Source organism: Pleurodeles waltl, chromosome 2_1 (assembly GCF_031143425.1).
Source record: "Pleurodeles waltl isolate 20211129_DDA chromosome 2_1, aPleWal1.hap1.20221129, whole genome shotgun sequence".
In the NCBI taxonomy this organism is placed as follows: domain Eukaryota; kingdom Metazoa; phylum Chordata; class Amphibia; order Caudata; family Salamandridae; genus Pleurodeles; species Pleurodeles waltl.
In genome coordinates, this window is record NC_090438.1 from 665180578 (window position 1) to 665200511 (window position 19934).

The window sequence follows — 19934 nt, forward strand, 5'->3', positions numbered from 1 at the left end:
CACCTTGCCACGCATCTTTGTGCATCAACCAGGAAAGGTACATTTTTCCCTGGGGCTAGGGCCTGTGTGGGTCCTGCACCCGGCCTGTTCTCCATCACGTTGGCCCGAACTTTGACTTTACCCCTATCCGGTGCAACCTAGAGTAATCCCTAAGAGCTCTATTTGCTTCTAAGCACTATTTTCCATTTATCCTGTGAAAATTCATATCTTCACTTCTACACATTGCATTTCAATCTGGTCTTAATTTATTGATAAAATCCAAACCTATCTTTCTAACCTGGTGTGTGGTATTTTTGTGGTGTTTTCACTCTGTTATTTTATGAGTTACAGCACAAATACTTTACACATTACCTTTTCTGCTCTGTGCCAAGCTACCAGAAGGTGAGCACAGGATACTTTAGGTTGTGTTGTGACTTACCCTGACTAAGACTGTGGTCCCTAATTGGACAGGGTGCATACCTCTGCCGACTAGAGACCCAATTTCCAACAAAACAGAATTGCCAAAAGCCCCCCCATAGCTTAGCAGGAAAGAAACAATCACACAATGAGTCAAAACTAAGGGCATAATGTGACAACTGACATAAAAACATTTGGTCTCAAGGAAGACGGCCTATCTAGTCTATTAAGACCAAATGTTGTTGAAAACCGCCAGCCCCTAGAGCTCGGTGTTACAGTCTGCGGCAAACAAAGAGTGAAACTACAAAGGAAACTGCTCATGCAAGTCTGTAAACCTAAAGCATATTATTTTGAAAAGAACTGAGTTCACTTACCTGCATGCCAGCATAGGGTTCCATTCTACTGAAAGAAAACAACAGGATGTGATGTGAGAGCATCTTTCCTCCTGAGATGGTTCTTGGGTAATGCTGGCCATTTTGGAGTAACTATTTCTTCTTTGTGATTAAAGGAAGATGTTCTGCCAAACAGAGAATGAATCTCAGTTATAAGTACTGCATCAATAGAGATGATCGAGGAGGTAATGAACAAATACATGGCCTCCACTCAAAATGTCCCCCCTCAGGCTCCATGTGTGTTGCAGGTACTTAAATGATACAGTAGATAGGAAGATATTAACCCATTTGAGAACTATTGTGAGGCTGCATCCCACCACCTCCGGAGTGGTGTGTAGTGAGGAAAGCATTAACGTACAAGTTTCCGCACAATACACCTGGAAAAAGGGACAAACAGAAAGGGAAGGAGCGTCCTGAACTTTTCATTGTATTCATGACGAGTGTTGGTAGTAAATATATCATGACTACCGGTTCACTGGTAAAAATCTGACATGCTCTTCTACAAAGGTAAAAACGAGAAAACGTCAAAGTAGAAACTTGTGTATTTGTGCAAATGTGTATTAAACTTACTAATAAACATCCATGATAAGAGGTGCAATGATAAGAAGCCTCACACCCTTTCCTTTGCTCTATCGCTTTATGCTGTTTCCCATCTGTTCAAAGAAGTGCGTCTGTGTAGTGGCATCTGTAAGGTACAAACCTTGCTAAAGCATTGGAGCACTAGACAGGGGTTCAGAGCACCAACAGTACCAATAAGATTGTTTTACACTGAGGCAGGTTAGAGATTAGTATTAGTGTGTGTCTGAGCATAAATGCCAACCCTCCTGATCCAGGGGGAGACTACAGATTTTAAGGCTAGTCTCCCACCTCCCGATTCATGCAGACAAAAACCTGATTCATCAGTGGGCTTCAGACCACAAGGACTGGTCCTATTTGACTCTGAGTCTGCACTGCCAGTAGCCTGCTTCTGCAGGCCAGTGCAGAACGTTTGTCACGCTCCCTCTGCCTTCCATATCACTTTCTCTGTGCTTCAGACTGATAAGGAAAAACAATTATTTGCATTTCTGATATCCAATCCTGCAGTAGCACACTTGCAAGTCCCATACATACCAATAGACACAATTGAGGCCTCAGTAGAAGTCAGTGGGAGAAATACAATCTCCCAATAATTTTTTTTAAAGCTCCCACTTTCCTCCTCTAAAATGTTGGCATGTATGTGTGCATGTGTGTGATGGATATACTCCATGAAGATGTGTATCTCTGCTTCTTCCTGCAGGACAGAGGTTTGGTGCAGTTCTAATGTCAATAGAGATGGTTGTTCCAGAGTCAAGGTGCACAGATGATAGAGCCTTTCTCTTTGCATTTGTTTTAAAATTTATAGCTGCTCTTCTTCGTCTCAGGCCAGGCGCCGTCCTTGATGTTGTCTGCTGGAGACGGTTAGCTTCTTGACTGGGTATGTCGGAGTATCACTTCAGTTGGTCACGTAGATAATGTACCTTGCCTTGAAGACGATATGTGCCTGACGTAAAAGACATTAAAGTTTCTTGAGTGAAGGGGTGATGTGATCCACTTTCAGCAATATGGCCTTGAAAAATGTCAATTTTAAGGGAACAATAACTGAAATTCCTAGTTATGATGAGCTACACAACATGACCTCGCACATGATGTCAAATACGACTCAGGTAGCACTACAAATTACATCTCTTGTGACTTAAATATGACTCAAATATTATCATCAATGACATCACTAAACAACTCAGTACCCCTGCAATCCCACAGCCCTTTGTGTTCATGGCTTAGATTATAGGTGTTGACTTCAATCAGGAACTATTTGAACAACACCTGCCTCACGATGACAGTCTTGGAAAATTTTGGTCATCTAAATTGTGCTTTGGGCACAAGGGCTGACTTGTTGGCAGATTGTTAGTTCACCACTCCTTCCACTGAAAACCATATGGCTAAATTTTAAAAAGCACAGTACAGTCTTGGTTAGTGGCCTAGTTTTCTAGACAAGTTGGCTTAGTGGTGCAGTGATCATGTTATAGGCTTTGTAATATCAGTGGTGTGAAATATCATCATCCATGATGTCATTTGTGATGTGACCTGTGGCAATATGTGAGGTTATGCCAAATGCCAACTGACCAAATTTAGCAGTGCCTAGGTTTTGGAAAGTTACTATAACCATAATATTCCATTCAATTACATGGTTAGGCAAATTTATATGACTTTTACAACAGAAGATACTTTGAGATACGAGTAGTGAACCGTAACGTCCCATTAAATTATGTTTATTTCAGGGAGTCATGCTACAACTGATTAGAACCTACAGCTCATGTCATCAACACCAAAACATGTACATAGAGGGGCTTTGGGTTAGCCCCTTCAGTAATTGGTCTGTTTACTCCCGTTACCTTCAAGTATTATGTGAAGAAAGTGTCTTGCATTTTAACTCCAGGGAAAGTATTAGTTAAGTCTAACAGTTAGCCATTGGCTATTAGGCCGGTTCATCCTGCCTAAATTGTGCTTCCATTGGAATGAAGCCCCTGCTCATACCTTTCAATAGTCACCACTGTCCTGGCAAATGCACCTCTCCTCAGAGGATGCCCTCAGCCCACCTCACCATAGTTACCATTTATCCCTTTGGCTACGAGGTCACCCTTAATAAAGTAACGTTCAAAAATACACTGTTCTGTGAGATTGCCATCACAGACATCTTGAATTTGCTAACTGTGAGAAATTGGGTTGTTGGTAGAAGGTGGGAGTGAATGGTGACCCCTGTTCTAGCAACAGCCGCACTCCTCATATTCAGAAATTGTCTCTCTACGGGCAGAGGTATGCACCATAGTCAGGGTGAGTCAGACACCCCCCCTAAATTAACGTGTGCTCACCCTCTTGTAGCTCTGCACAGAGCAGTCAGGCTTAACTTAAGAGGCAATGTGTAAAGTATTTGTGAAACACTTAAATTAGAGTAACACCGTGAAAACACCTTAAAAAGACTCCACTCCAGGTTAGAAAAATAGAGAATATTTATCCCGATAAAACAAATCCAAATCAGAAACAATCCAATCAGTAGAAGTCAAGATATCATTTTTTTAAAGATTAAATCCAAAACCAGAGTTTAGAAGACAATAGCACTAAAAGGTTACTTGACGTCACGCTAGACTGGGGGTAAATTCAAAGTTCAGGCTGATCACAACGGAAGGCAGACCAGCTACAGGACTCAGATAGATCCCGCTAGAAGAGTACCTTGTATGGAGCAAGCTTCGATGTCAAAGCCTCGATGCAAGGAGTCGAGAAGGTGCTGCGTCATCGCCCATCCTTTTGATGGAGGTGAATCGTTGGTGCCGACCTGTACAGTTGATGAAGGTTTTTGGAGTCAGACCCTTTTACAATGCAGGTGCTGCGTCGAAGTTGAGCTGCGCTGTCTGTCAGCATAGAGCCATACAGTCCATCTAGGCAATATCATCGAGCAGCTGCTGCGTCAATGTCAAAGGGGGATGCATCAGTGTTGGTTAGTGCAAAGTCCCTGATGTGTCAATGCCAAGGTAGAAAAAGCTGCATAAACCCACTTCTGAGGCCCAGGACTTGAGGGGTCATCTCAAGCAAGGGTAGGATTACCAGATGGCAGAGTCCAGCAGCACTGGAAGAGTTGCAGGCAGTCTTTGATGCCCCTGAGATTGCAAAAACAGGGGCAAGCCCTGGGAAAACTCGGGACCGAGGATGCAGAGAAAAGGTCCAGTCCTTCTCACTCCAGGCCTGAAGTGGCTGGCAGCAGGCTAGCACAGCAAAGCAAGTAGCAAAGAGGAAGTCCCTTCTACAGCATAGCACACAGCAAGCAGTAGGCCAACACAGCAATGCAGTTAGCAGAGTGACAGCCCCTCCTGGCAGGACAGCAGCTCTTATTCCTGGCAGAATGTCCTTGGTTCCAGTAGAGTTCTGATTTGGTAGGGTTTAGAGTCCATTAGTTATACCCAAACTGTGCATTTGAAGTGGGGGAGACTTAAAAGAGGCCTTTAAAGATCACAAGATTTGTTTCCTTCCTTCCCTGGCTCCAGACACATAGAGTGTCTGGAGCCAGGGAAGGAAGGAAACAAACATTGTGATCCCCCTGTAGAAGGGGGCTATGCAGCCAATTGTGTGGGGAGAGGCACAGCCATATTCAGGTGTAAGTGCCCAGGAAGATCCATCAGCCTGGTGATGGGCCATCAAGATGCAAATCTCACACACTAGCCCCCATTGTGTCTGACTACCTAGAGAGAATTCACAAAGCCCAGTTGTCTTTCATCCCAAACATGTATTCAGAGACAGGCAGAGGCACAGAATGGTTAAAGTAAGCAAATGCCAACTTTCTGAAAGTGGCATTTTCATACTTGATATTTAAAATCCAAGTTCACCATAAATTGTGATCTTATATTGTGAGTCCAGGGACACCAAACTCCAAATTTCTATTTTTCCCACTTAAAAGTTCCTTCAAGGTAAACCCAAAGTTAACCTATGGGAGAGATAGGCATTTCAGTAGTGGCACTACCTGGACATGCTAAACATAGAAGTACATGTCCACCTTTTTAAATACACTGCACCCTGCCCTTAGGGCTAACCAGGCCCTGCCTTAGGAGTGACATAAATGTAATAAAAAGGAAGGTTTGGGCCTGGCAAGTGGGTGCACTTGCCAGGTCGTAATGGCAGTTTAAAAACTGCCCACACATTCTCTGCAGTGGCAGGCTTGAGACATTTTTGCATGGCTACTGTAGTGGGTGGAACAATCAGTGCCACAGGCCCACTAGTAGCATTTAACTTACAGGCCCTTGGCCACTATATTAAACTTTACTAGGGACATACAAGTAAATTAAATATGCCAATTATGCATAAGCCAATATTACCATGTTTAGAGTACAGAGCACCTGCACGTTAACACTGGTCAGCAGTGATAAAGTGCACGGAATCCTAAAGCCAGCAAAAACGAAATCTGAAAAACAGGTCAGAAGGCAAAAAGTCAGGGGAAACCACACCAAGGATGCCAGGTCTAACTCTCATCAGGATGAACTACAAAATTCACTAAATTAACCTGAGCTAACGTTTGGCACAAAAGTCAAACAACATTTGCAGGCAAAGTGTAAAGTATTTATGCTAGTACACAAAGGGAGAGTATAAGGGAGTAGGAAAAGACACCCTTCGTACTCGACTCCCCAAACACAATACTAAGTCACAAACGAGAGTACGGGGTTTTTGGAAAATACAAATGGGTTGAAAGTGTGCTAATTGCGTCACTCTACCAATCCTAAATCTCAACTAAAGATAAAATCTCAACTAAAGATGAAACGAGGGGTGGTTTAAGGTCTGTGGAGGGGGATTTCCTTTACGGACTAGGTGGTCTCACACACTATATAGTGTCATGCTTCATCATATGACCACCTAGCCCCACCCAGGTAAGACAATACCACCTGGGCGGACTCAACCTCGCTGTTAAAGGAACAGGAGGGAGTGCGTAAATTAGTTTGATTTCTGGAAAGTAGGGATCCAGCTATGCTATGGGAATAAAAACACCTACTCAGATACCAGGGTGAGTTTTAATAGAAGGTTCTGTGTGGTGTGATTAAAAGAAATGGGAGACCAGTGTGAGAACAATGACTCGCAAGGTCACCTATCTAGCCGACATGTTTCTGCCCTTGTGATTGAGCTATGGAGGGTCTCTGGGCATTCATCAGGGCGTTGGATCCCTGTTACAGTTCTTATAACGCGCTGCATTTTAAATCGCAGTAGGAAAAAACGTGGGAAGGGAAGGAAGGGCCTACCTTAGCCAAGAGAGTACCTGGGGAGGACCCTAACAATAAAGGCTACTAGCCTCTGGTATCCTGGAGAGGGAGCGTCCCCTTATAGTCAGACTTGCATCAAAGGTGGGCGCTCTCTGTGCGCCTATACCGACCTCTCTTTCAGGACCGCTTGGGTTAAGCGGTCCTGAAAGAGAGGTCGGTATAGGCGCACAGAGAGCGCCCACCTTTGACTATAAGGGGACGCTCCCTCTCCAGGATACCAGAGGCTAGTAGCCAACGCCCTGATGAATGCCCAGAGACCCTCCATAGCTCAATCACAAGGGCAGAAACATGTCGGCTAGATAGGTGACCTTGCGAGTCATTGTTCTCACACTGGTCTCCCATTTCTTTTAATCACACCACACAGAACCTTCTATTAAAACTCACCCTGGTATCTGAGTAGGTGTTTTTATTCCCATAGCATAGCTGGATCCCTACTTTCCAGAAATCAAACTAATTTACGCACTCCCTCGTGTTCCTTTAACAGCGAGGTTGAGTCCGCCCAGGTGGTATTGTCCTACCTGGGTGGGGCTAGGTGGTCATATGATGAAGCATGACACTATATAGTGTGTGAGACCACCTAGTCCGTAAAGGAAATCCCCCTCCACAGACCTTAAACCACCCCTCGTTTCATCTTTAGTTGAGATTTTATCTTTAGTTGAGATTTAGGATTGGTAGAGTGACGCAATTAGCACACTTTCAACCCATTTGTATTTTCCAAAAACCCCGTACTCTCGTTTGTGACTTAGTAAAGTATTTATGCAACACATAAGCAATAATAAAGTGAAAACACAAACAGGAAAATCCCACACCAATTTAGAAAAATGGAGTAAAAGTTTATAAATTATTTCACACCAAAATCAGAAATGCCGAATTTATGAATTTTATAGAGTATTTAGTAACATCTAAAGATCAAAGCACCAACCATGGATATCAAGTCACGCGAGTCCGGGTCAAAGTCAAAACATATGGCCGACTGAGATGGAGCTACAAAGAGCGAATTGTGTCCAGTCAGTTCTTACCTTCCGATTTATAAGAAAGTTTGAAGAAAAGGTTCTGAGAAAGTAAAGTTCAAAGCAGCAAGTCTGCAGTTGGTGTTTGAGGAGGAGTTGCCATTGTCAGGGAGCCGTTGGATAAAGTGGTGATGAAGATTTCCAAGCTCAGACGTAGTCACTTTTTTGGAAGTTGAAAATCTCCAGCGGGATGATGCAGGAGACTGCAGCCAATGAGAGTTCCAGGATGTCGGATACCCCTTCACCGAGGTGCCACTGAACAGGATTTGGTGCTTGTGAGAGGAACGTAGCCAGAGCTGCTGCGAAGTCAAGCCAACTGGTAATCACCTTGGACGGACAGACGAGCTGGTTGAGCCCGATCTTGTCTCGGTTCTCAGAGCAGTTTTCAGCCAAAAATTGTTTAATCACAAGATTTGGATTTTAGCTATCTAAGCACTTTTAACACCTCCACCAGGAGAGTCCAGGACTGGAGGTGTATCAATTAGGGGGGTTAGGACTCACTCAGGTTGGGTCCATGTGCAGGTTCAAGACTGTGGGAGCCTTTTCCCTGAGGATCTGAACAGGCGGCCTGCAAACTAGCCCTTGGAGTCATTTGGTAGTCCTGGGTTCAGGGGGAGATGGAGGGCTCAAGCAGCAGGGAAGGCCTATAAGGGTTCAAGGAAGGCTCCAGGCAGTAAAGCAGTCCTCCCAGGTGCAGAAAAGCAGACTTGTGGAGTACACAGAAGGCCATAGCAGCAGGCAGTCCTCTGGTAGACCTTCTGCAGGTTCAGAAAGTGAACTGAAGGATGATCTGAGGGCCTCCTTTTTATATATGGTGACTTCTTTGAAGTAGGAGCAGTTTTTAGAGAGATCCCTTTGAAGTGCCTGAAGTTACCTGACTCACCTGCCCTGGCTCTAAGCTGGCTTCATGAACAATGTACGGGTGGCAAGTACTTTGTGTAAAAATAGGTGTTAGAAATGGGGTCTTTGGTTGACAGTCAGGTTACCCCCTGTTCAAGCAAGGACCCTCACTCTAGTCAGGGTAAAAGAGAATCACCCTCAGCTAACCCCTGCTTACCCCCTTGGTAGCTTGGCAGAGCAGTAGGCTTAACTTCAGAGCCCTAGGTGTAAAGTATTTGTCCCAACACACACAGTAACTTAATGAAAACACTACAAAATGACACAACACCGGTTTAGACAAATAGGAAATATTTATCTAAACAAAACAAGACCAAAACGAAAAAAATCTGACATACACAAATCAAGTTACGAATTTTTAAAGATTAAACTCAAAAATAGCGCTTAGAAACAAGAATGCTTCGAAGAGATGTTAACACGGCGTCGTGACGGAGTCGTTCCCAACAAGCTGACACCAGCGGCACCGGACACGGAGTCGTGTAGACCCCCGAGTACAGTACCTTTGGTGAAGAGTGAAAACAAGCCGATGCACGAAGTCGGGGATCGCGGCGTCTGTGCGAAACGTTGAATCCATGCACTTCGAGCGGCGGCGGTCACGACGTGGTGCGGCGACTTCCACGGAGTCGCGGACTTCAGCGGGGCTGCTGTGGCGTCGGGCCTGCGAAGAGCGTTGCGTTCCAGCGAAGGTCACGGCGTCGGGTGCAGGCGGCGTTACCGGATTCAGCAGCGGCGTCGGTCCGGAGTCGTCCGAAGTCGATTTCCTTGGATTTCCACCAGCTTTCCTTTCAAGGGCCCAGGAACTGGATAGGGCACCACTTGTCAGAGCAGAAGTCTCTCCAGAGACTCCAGGTGCTGGCAGAGAGAAGTCTTTGCTGTCCCTGAGACTTCAAACAACAGGAGGCAAGCTCTAAATCAAGCCCTTGGAGATTTCTTCACAAGATGGAAGGCACACAAAGTCCAGTCTTTGCCCTCTTACTCTGGCAGAAGCAGCACTGCAGGAAAGCTCCACAAAGCACAGTCACAGGCAGGGTAGCCCTTCTTCCTCAGCTATCAGCTCTTCTCCAGGCAGAGGTTCCTCTTGGTTCCAGAAGTGTTTCTAAAGTCTGTAGATTTGGGTGCCCTTCTTATACCCATTTTAGTCTTTGAAGTCACCTTTCTTCAAAGGGGACTCACACCTACTTGTGAAATCCTGCCTTGACCAGGCAAGGCCTCAGACACACACCAGGGGGTTGGAGTCTGCATTGTCAGAGGCAGGCACAGTCCTTTAAGATGAGAGTGACCACTCCACCCCTCCCTCCTAGCAGAGATGGCTAATCAGGAAATGCAGGTTACACCCCAGCTCCCTTTGTGTCACTGTCTACTGTGAGGTGAAAAACAACCCAACTGTCAAACTGACTCAGAAAGGGAATCCACAAACACGGCAGAGTCACAGAATGGTTTAAGCAAGAAAATGCTCACTTTCTAAAAGTGCCATTTTCAAACGCACAATCTCAAAATCAACTTTACTACAAGATGTATTTTTAAATCGTGAGTTCAGGGACCCCAAACTCCACATGTCCATCTACTCTCTAGGGGAATCTACACTTTAATCATATTTAAAGGTAGCCCCCATATTATCCTATGAGAGAGACAGGCCTTGCAACAGTGAAAAACGAAATTGGCAGTATTTCACTGTCAGGACATATAAACCACATTACTATATGTCCTACCTTATCCATACACTGCACCCTGCCCTTGGGGCTACCTAGGGCCTACCTTAGGGGTGCCTTACATGTAAGAAAAGGGAAGGTTTAGGCCTGGCAAGTGGGTACACTTGCCAAGTCGAATTTACAGTGTAAAAATACACACACAGACACTGCAGTAGCAGGTCTGAGACATGATTACAGAGCTACTTATGTGGGTGGCACAATCAGTGCTGCAGGCCCACTAGTAGCATTTGATTTACAGGCCCTGGCACCTCTAGTGCACCTTACTAGGGACTTACTAGTAAATCAAATATGCCAATCATGGATAAACCAATTACATACAATTTACACGGAGAGCATATGCACTTTAGCACTGGTTAGGAGTGGTAAAGTGCTCAGAGTTGAAAAGCCAACAGCAACAGTTCAGAAAAAAATAGGAGGCAGGAGGCAAAAAGACTGGGGATGACCCTGCATAAGCAAACTTCCAACAGAAGGGTGTAGCCTAGTCATCTCCAAGTTGGTCCCCCATCCTGCTTGTTGATGGTCCATCCGAGCATACCCTCTATTGTGTGGCTGTTTAGGAGGAATAAACAAAGTCTCATTGCCAACTACATCCAGTCATGTGGTCCAGGAACAGGATGCAGGCAACAACTGGGGCAGAAAAATATTTTTTTTCTAAAAGTGGCCTATTCAAAATTGTAACTTAAAATCTGACTTTACCATTAAAGGAGAATTTTAATTACAATTTCTTAGACATCGAACATGAAATGCTTACCTGCTCTCAATCAAAATGAAGCCCTTATCAAACGCGATAAGGCGGCCCAATGTTATCTTGTGGGGGAAGTAGGCCTCACATGTAAAACTTGAAAGCACATGTCCAACCTTTTAAATACAATTCACCCTTCACTATGAACTAAGTAGGGCCTACCTTAAGGGTGACATATGCAATAAAAGGGGATTTTAATGCTTGGCAAGGGGGTTATATTGCCACGTCAAATTGGCTGTTTAAATCTGCTTTCAGGCTGCAATGGGAGGCCTGGGAAATGTTTTAAGGGGCTACGTAAGTGGGTGGAACAATAAGTACCACAGGTCTACTAGCACCGTTTAATTTATAGGACCTCGGTATATGATATACCACTGTACAAAGGACATATAAGTAAATTAAATATGCCAATCAAGAGTAAGCCAATTTTACATGTGTAGAGGAGAGAGCACAAACACTGGTTAGCAGTGGTAAAGTCCACAGAGTCCTAAGGCCAACAAAAACGAATTCAGCACAAATAGAAGGGGTGAAGGCAAAACGTTTGGGAGTGACACTCAGAGGGGGCCAAGCCCAACACCAATGCTTATTCTGTTCTGATACATGTTTCTGTTGAGCAAAGCTCTGGCAAGTACTCTGTGCAAAGGGCATTGTGAAAGTACAGCCTGAGAGAGCAGGCTATGGCCATGGACTTAGCCCTGCACCAATGTCAGTTTTTGGCTGTAAGCACAGGATTTGGGGTTTTAGGGTTGAGAACAATTTGCAAAATGAAGGTTATCATAATCAGTGGATGACTGCAAGTGTGTTGCTGGGTTCAGGAGTGCATCTCCTAGCAGTCATTACTTTTGTGAATAGCTGCTGATCAATTATTTTCTTTGTGAGTCTCCACTTGTTACAGTTGATCAAAATAATGTTCAGCACGTTCCATCATCCTTGGGCTGCGGACCACAAGCTGGGCTCTGTAAACCATGTACCATAGTCTATTGCTAAAATTATTTTTTTTGGAGGGGGGCTGGTATTTTCCATCTTTACACTGGGGTGTTGACTGTTCCCTCATGAGCCTATGGAGGTGTTCTACTTTATCACACTGGCTCCTTTGATATTTTCTGCAACAACATATCATTATCTGCTCAAATCACATAAAGGCGACCATAAAATAATTTTCAATCTGAACTGTGAATCAGAGTTCGTGTGTTTACAATCTTTTTTGACGTCGCAAACCACTACTGGCCAGTGGGAAAAAGCAATTTCAAACAATCAAATGAATTTTACATTTCAAACGCCATTTACAGATGACTGGGGTTCCCAACGTTTGTGAGTTGTTTATAAATGTTTCAATCAACATATCAATAAAATTTACTCTTTGAAGCCCATCAAACACATTTTTGTAATTCAGTAAGCCAGTTAGGGGGTTCAATACTATGTCCAGTCGTTGGTGTCTGTTTATAAGCAGTGGCTGTACCCATGAGCAAGATTAAGGGGCCGTGACGTCCCATGCGGTCTGTAGTGTGGTAAAAGCAGTCGCCTTGCTCCACTGCTTATAAATCGACGCCAACTACTGCACTTAGTACTGAACGTCCCAGCTGTCTAACCGAACATGGACATCATTATTTTCAACAAGTGTGAAAAATATCTGGCGGCATATTTAAGAGCCCTTAGTGCCTTTCCAACACCACATTAGCATCATTTGTTATGCTAATATGGCGTTAGAAGGCCAAAAACGCCTCAACATATTTATAAAGAGGTGCAATGCATTCATTGCACCACTTTGTAATACTTTACACTACATTATACCTGCTCCACGCATAATGTATGCAAAGGGGGTGTTCCCCTGTGGGGGGGCGGGGGGGTGAAAAAATGGCACAAGGAAATCTAACAGATTTCCTTGCGTTGTTTTTTCTGCACTTTTAATGCTTGCTCAGAGCAGGCATTAAAAGGGGGCATGCCATTGAATACAATGGAGCCCTATGTACTCTGCAGGAGTAACACCAAGATTTTGGTGCTACTCCTGCAGAGTACATATAATAGCATTAAAAAATGATGCTATTGCCCCCTACCCTGCCCAATGGTGCGCTGTATTCTAAATACAGCGCATACATGGTGGTGGTAGGAGGGCGCCAAAGGGTGCTAGAAAAGTGGCGCTGCACTGGGCAACACGTTTCTTAAATATGCCCCATGGTTTCCTAGACTTATACCTGTCCATTCAGTGTACAAGTTACAGCTTGCATCCTGGTCCTGTCCACCTTATCAGCTAACATGGAACCCATATGGACTAATTAAACGCCTTGAAAAGGGCCCAGCCCTGCCTATCATAGGACGAAACATGGGTTTTGCTGAGTCCTTGTTACCAAAGACAAGCAGACGTTTTTAGGTAGCAAAGTATGAATACAAAATATTTGCTATAAAACTTACCTCTACATAACTAATTCTTGCCTACGTTTTGTGCATAAAGATTTTGTTTGATGACTTTTATGCTGGATCCTTCCTTTACTGTGGCAAATGCATCCTCCCACTGCACAGAGAACTTGGCTCTTTGTGTAAGTGCTTTAAACTTATACAGTCGCATTTCCGAGTCACTGAAAGAGCCTTCTGTAGAGACATTTTGTGACATTTTTGTAATTCAAATTTCTCAAAGCAGAAAACAGCGTTATGGCAAGCCAAATAGGATCCGTTGTGAGTAAACTTCTATCTTGGTGCTGAGTTTATTGTGAACATATTCAGCAGTTTAATCTGTAGTGGAGCGCATGAATTGATACAGGACTTAAATGCAACATTGTTCTCATGCAGTGCTCCCAATAGCTTTGCCTTCTTGATAATTGGGCACAAATGCATCAAACAGCGAGAATCATTAGCAAATCAAAAACTACACTTCAATGGAATAAACATCTCAGTCTCAACTACAATTAACTTACTGTATCTGACTCTATAGCAGAACAATGGCATCGCTCACGTGCAACACAACTTAAACTCAGTGTCCTTGTCTCTCTTGATGGCCTCACAAATTGCAGTAATTAAAATCAGGGACGACCAGTTGTCGAGGTATAAGAAAAAGCAGTGGTATTGTGACCTTCATTATCCAAAACTGCAAGGAAGCATAGCAGGAAGTGTTGCAAGTGTTTAGCTGTAAAATCGAAGTACTTCTTCGTTTGCAAAAATAGATTCACAAAGACAACTTCTCTGTTCATTCTCTCCCTCCTCACCCTCAGCTTTGCCCCTCCTCTGACATGTAGCATCTCTGTCGCTGCACAGAGCTCTGCCTTCTCTGCCCAGACCTTCTTTATCTCTAGCCTAACACTGTATTTGCTAAGTATTTCCCCTTCTCATTTTCCCTGTCTCTCCCCAGAACACCTCACAGTACTTCTTCAAGAATTCGGGATCTCATGATTTTGTCGTTCATAAGCTCCTGTCTGTCTCTATGCGGATTCCCCTTTGGCTCTCATGTCCTGGACTCCTGTCGAGTTGTCCCCTGCTGTTAGTGGTCTCTTCTCAGCACATCGTTTTCTCCTTGTCCCTCTGCCTCTCCTTTGCCAGCTCCTGTCACATTTACTCATCAGCTGTCTCTGTTCTTCCCTTGTCGCTCCGCATCTGTCCTTCTTCTGACTGCACGTCACTCTGCTCTTTCTCTACCTAGTCCCATTGTCACCCATTGAACCCCTCGCTCCACCTTTGGGTCCTTCTGTCTTCATTCCCTCCTGTCACATCTCGTTCTCATCTGCCCCTCCTCCCGGCCACAAGGTCTCTCCTCATCTCCACTCTGTTCTCCATCAGCTAAAGGGCCTGGACTGCCAGTTTCTGTACTTCTGCTTGTTTGTTTACCTCTACTCTTCTTTGGATCTCAACGGGGTAATGAGGGCTGTATATTTTGATTTGTTACTTTGGGCAATACTTTTACTACAACTCCTCTATGCTTTAAGTGTTTCTTCGAACAAGCGCATGAGGTACTGTAAATATACTTTTATTTTTTAATAGTGCATGGGAAAGAGGCTTCACGTGCACCAGGTGGAAGACAATGCTTTGAGACGGAGTGTAACGTTTACACAAACATTATGAAACGTGCAGTTGCCTGTTTTCCAGTCCAGCTGCCTTTGTGCAGTGACTCTCGGACTAGAACAAGCCAGGAGTGCTGAAGGCTTCGTAAAATCATTTTTCTGGGAGTGCTGATGATCGTTTAAGGAATACTGTGCACTCCACAAACAGGCGAACCCAGCATGGCAGATAGGGGGGCATATTTATACTCCGTTTGCGCCGAATTTGCGTCGTTTTTTTCGACGCAAATTCGACGCAAAACTAACTCCATATTTATACTTTGGCGTTAGACGCGTCTAGCGCCAAAGTTCATGGAGTTAGCGTCATTTTTTTGCGTGAACACCTTCCTTGCGTTAATGATATGCAAGGTAGACGTTCCCGTCTTAAAAAATGACTCCGATGCATATGAGTCGTATTTATACTCCCGGGCAAAAATGACGCCCGGGAGTGGGCGGGTCTAAAAAACCCGCATTAGCGCCGGATTTTAGCGCCTGGGTCAGGGCAGGCATTAAGGGACCTGTGGGCTCAGAATGAGCCCAGAGGTGCCCTCCCCTGCCCCCAGGGACACCCCCTGCCACCCTTGCCCACCCCAGGAGGACACCCAAGGATGGAGGGACCCACCCCAGGGACATTAAGGTAAGTCCAGGTAAGTATTTTTTTATATTTTTTTTTGTGGCATAGGGGGGCCTGATTTGTGCCCCCCTACATGCCACTATGCCCAATGACCATGCCCAGGGGACAGAAGTCCCCTGGGCATGGCCAATGGGCAAGGGGGCATGACTCCTGTCTTTGCTAAGACAGGAGTCATTTCAATGGGGGATTGGCGTCGTAAAAAAATGGCGCAAATCGGGTTGTGGCGATTTTTTTGCCTCAGCCTGACTTGCACCATTTGTGGACACCCATACGCCATTTTCCCCCTACGCCGGCGATGCCTGGTGTACGTCGTTTTTTTTAACGCACACCAGACAGCGCCGGCGGCTAACGCCGGCTAACGTCATTGAATAAATACGGCGCCCGCATGGCGCTTCAGAATGGCGTTAGCCGGCACTAATTTTTTTGGCGCAAAACTGCGTTAGCGCAGTTTTGCGTCAAAAAGTATAAATATGGCCCATAGTATCTGTCAGTAGTGTTGGGCAAGGCACAATGAACTAGAAGCCTCAAACATACACCCTCCACAGGTGGGAGGGCAACAGCTCAGAGGCCGAGAGTTATGTGGGTGCAAGCAGCTCACAGGATGCTGGGGGCTCTGTAGCTACAGGATGCCGCAAGTGCAAGCAGTTCAGCAGCTTCGAGATTGTGAGAGTGCAGGCAGCTCAGAGGAAGCAGGGAATGTGAGCAGCTCGGTGAATGCAGGTTGATGGGAGCGCATGCAGCTCAGAGGCTACAGGGTTCTGGGAGAGTAAGCAGCGTGGTGGCTGCAGGATGCTGGGAGTGACAGCAGCTCAGTGGCAGCTGAAAGTGCAAGCAACTCAGAGACCGCAAGAGAATGAGCAACCACCCTTACTTCAGAACCTATGCTGAGGATACAGGAGAGTGGAACAATGTACACATAAGAGACAGATCTGGAATGGAATCACACACAGCTGCATTGTGAAGAAGTATGCATGCTTTAGCCTTTGGGAACTAGCAGAGTGGGCATTCCTCAAAGGTGTGTGCAAGCGACACTGTATTCCAATCCAACCGTATACCATGCTATGAGTACATTCGCATGTGCTGTCTCTTTGATGTGAAGATTCCAGCAGTGCAAGAAACCGTGAAGCTGAAGGCAAGTTTATATGTTATATTAGGAATAGATGAGTGGGTTGGGGATTTGAAGGTGGGAAATGAATAAACGCATTGCATAAGTGTTAATCCCAGCCCCCTGATATACCTCTGTAAAAACAATTGTTGTACAAAGATTTTCTTTTTAGGTTTGTATTTTTATATCATTAGAGAAGTATATAATATAGCTTGTGTAGGCATTGCTGATCCGGGCCAAATTTTTCTGTATGACCTTTTTAAAAATGGCAGATGTGTTACAGTGATGATGAAATATTTCAGGAACCATGAGACCTATATACTTCATTTTGATGTCAAAACATAGGTTTTTAGGGGTCAGGTAGTCTTATAGAGACAGAAAATAACTCCCCAGAGCAAACCTTCCACCATTTTCCAAAATGGCAGCTATAACAGAGAAAGAAGAGACGTATATAGAAATGAAACAAATACTAATGGTTTTTAATCCTTTTATGTATACACCAAACAATGTTTATGACCTGAATATGAAAAAGAATAACGTTTATCACTCCTGTTTTAGTCACATTTTCATAGTTCACTTTATTTGTTTTGACTATTGCTTGTGGTACATTTGCAGAATGTTTAACATTTGAAAAGCACATATCGACAGAGACATCTTTTTGTAGCACAGGTTTGCAAATACATGAATGTGTAAGTTCTGTGGGTAGAGGATTTTGAAATTTTGTAGGTTTTAGCACCCATCAATATATTCCCAACCAAATTCAAATGGATCTTTCCTACATAAGCATGATCCAAAATATTTACACATCTTCTGATCAAGTAGAACGCTCTTTTAATGTGTCCATGCACAGAATATGATGTCGGTGGAAGGTCACTTAGCAGGACTGATCTCTTGAACTCACTGTACCGAAGAGTGACAGTTGGAACTCATTTTCCACACATGCACAAGATATTTTTCTAGGTCTTTTGAAGTCACATTCTTTTATTGTCCCAGCAAATCCTTTCAGAAATGTCTCAGGTTCAGAAGTTAAAGCTCCAAGCTTTTTTCCAATTTTGCTCATAGTGTCATCACCCGTAAGAACACTGGGCATCTCTGGGTCAAGTTTCTTGTACAGAATATGAAGTAGGATGAAGGCCCTCACTATAAACTCCGAGGATTGGCGGTCGGAATATCGACTGCCAGCGCGTTAAAGACACCGCCGGCCAAATAAACAACATTCCACTGGCCCGGTGGGCATAAACAGCCGGCCGAGTGGAATGCTGGGTTTGTAAATTGCTGGGTTTGTAAATTGCCGACGGCTCCACATGGAGCTGTCATCAATGTAGCAGTGCGGCGGGTGCAGCAGCACCCATCGCGTATAACGGGGCTGTGCACAGGGGCCCCTGCACTGCCCATGCCAAGTGCCATGGGGCACCCATTCTGCCAGCCTTTCCCTGGTGGGGGAAACCACCAGGGTAAGGCTGGGGGAACACAGGTTCATTATCCGGCATGCCCTGTCGGAAAAGGAACTCAGCCATTGTCAGACTGCCTGTCGGCGGTAGCCTGGCAGCGGCAGAGTTCCGCCTGTGGCGGTCTCTCTATGTACATTATATGACGGTCCGGACCACCATGCCGGTGGTGGTAATTTCCGCCACCGCCAGCATGGCGGTCCGGACCGCCTTGTTCATAATGAGGACCTAAGTGTCTTTTCTCGCCTTTTCCATAGCATATCCAGAACTCTGACAATCCTTGACTTATAAACATTGCAACAAATCTAAGTAGCACAACAATAACATCTGAGTCATTTGACAGTACAATGACTCAATTGGAACCATTTCAAACAGCTAACTCAACATGGCACAACACGAAGGTCACCTTCCTCCAATCTGCTGTTAAGTTCTTGAATAAAATGGCCCATACCTTTTGAATATATCTCTGCAGGCACCAACTCCTCATTGGTAATCATTTCATTTGCAATCATTAAAAACTCAGTGTTCCCTGAAGCATCAGCAATGTTTTGACGAGTTAACATCTGCAAGTTCATCTTGTTTGATGGTAATGACCAGAATCTATCTAGTTGAACAGGTATATAGGTGTCCAATTTTTGACACAGGCAAGGTCAATTGTTCCACTTGAAGACATTCATCTAATTCTCTCACATTCTTTGACAGATAGTTCAAGATAACTGTCGAAGACAATGTGCAGTTCTTGCAAGGTGCACACTGAGTTTGATATCTGTAAAACAATATGAATGACCTCTCCAAAGTTTGGCATGGATGACATTTTGACCATTTGCAATTGTGATATATATGCCACAACAACAGCGGTTTTCAATGAGGACACCTTTTCAAATTGAAATTGAAATTCTTCAGGTGAAAGTTATTTTTCAAGCTTTTCTAAAAGTTTGTGCTTTACTGGTTTGATTGCATCATCTTCATCAAATAATGCATTCATTGGAAGAGGATTATACAACAGAGTGTCATTGAAAAAGTCACCCGTTTCTTTTGCTACATCCAACTCTTTCAGTGGGGTTTCCTTGCTGCTGCACAAAATGAAAAAGGCTGTCAACATGTTTATTAAAATGTTTCCCTCTCTTTCACACAGGTTTGTGGTGAGAAACAGTTTCACAAGGGTCCATTAATTTTGGATTTATCTCCCTGAAAACTAGCTGCTACTGAACAACATATTCACGTTTCCATGTCTAACCAACAATTCCTTTGGAGCTTTTTTGTGATCTCTGGGTCGTCTGTTCCATTTTCATATCTGGAGCCACAGCATTGAACCTTCCCTTTCTGTCTTTCACCACACAATGTCTCTGGATGAATATTCTGTAGAGGTATGGTTTTTCCACCTCTAGCCTTTGCACTCTTTCCAAATACCAGGACCCATATTTCATGTAGCCTGTGCAATTCAATTTGCGAAACACAGTAACCAGTGACTCCACAGTCTTCACGTGCAGCTCACACTTACCTTCCCGATCAGCATGTACCAAGTTAATCACTAAAGCTATCATGTGTAAAACATTTACCTAGTACTTGCAAAGCTCTGATTTTTCTTTACATTCTTTAACAAACTCTACAAACTTGGTTTTCTGGTTTTCTGATTTTGAACTACTTATATTGATCATTGCCTGCCTTACCGCCATGGAGGTATCAGCCGCTGGGCCCAGATGTCAATCTCCAGCCTGGCAGCCGGCATAGTTCTGCCGGCGGCATTATGAGCTTGCCTACCACAATGG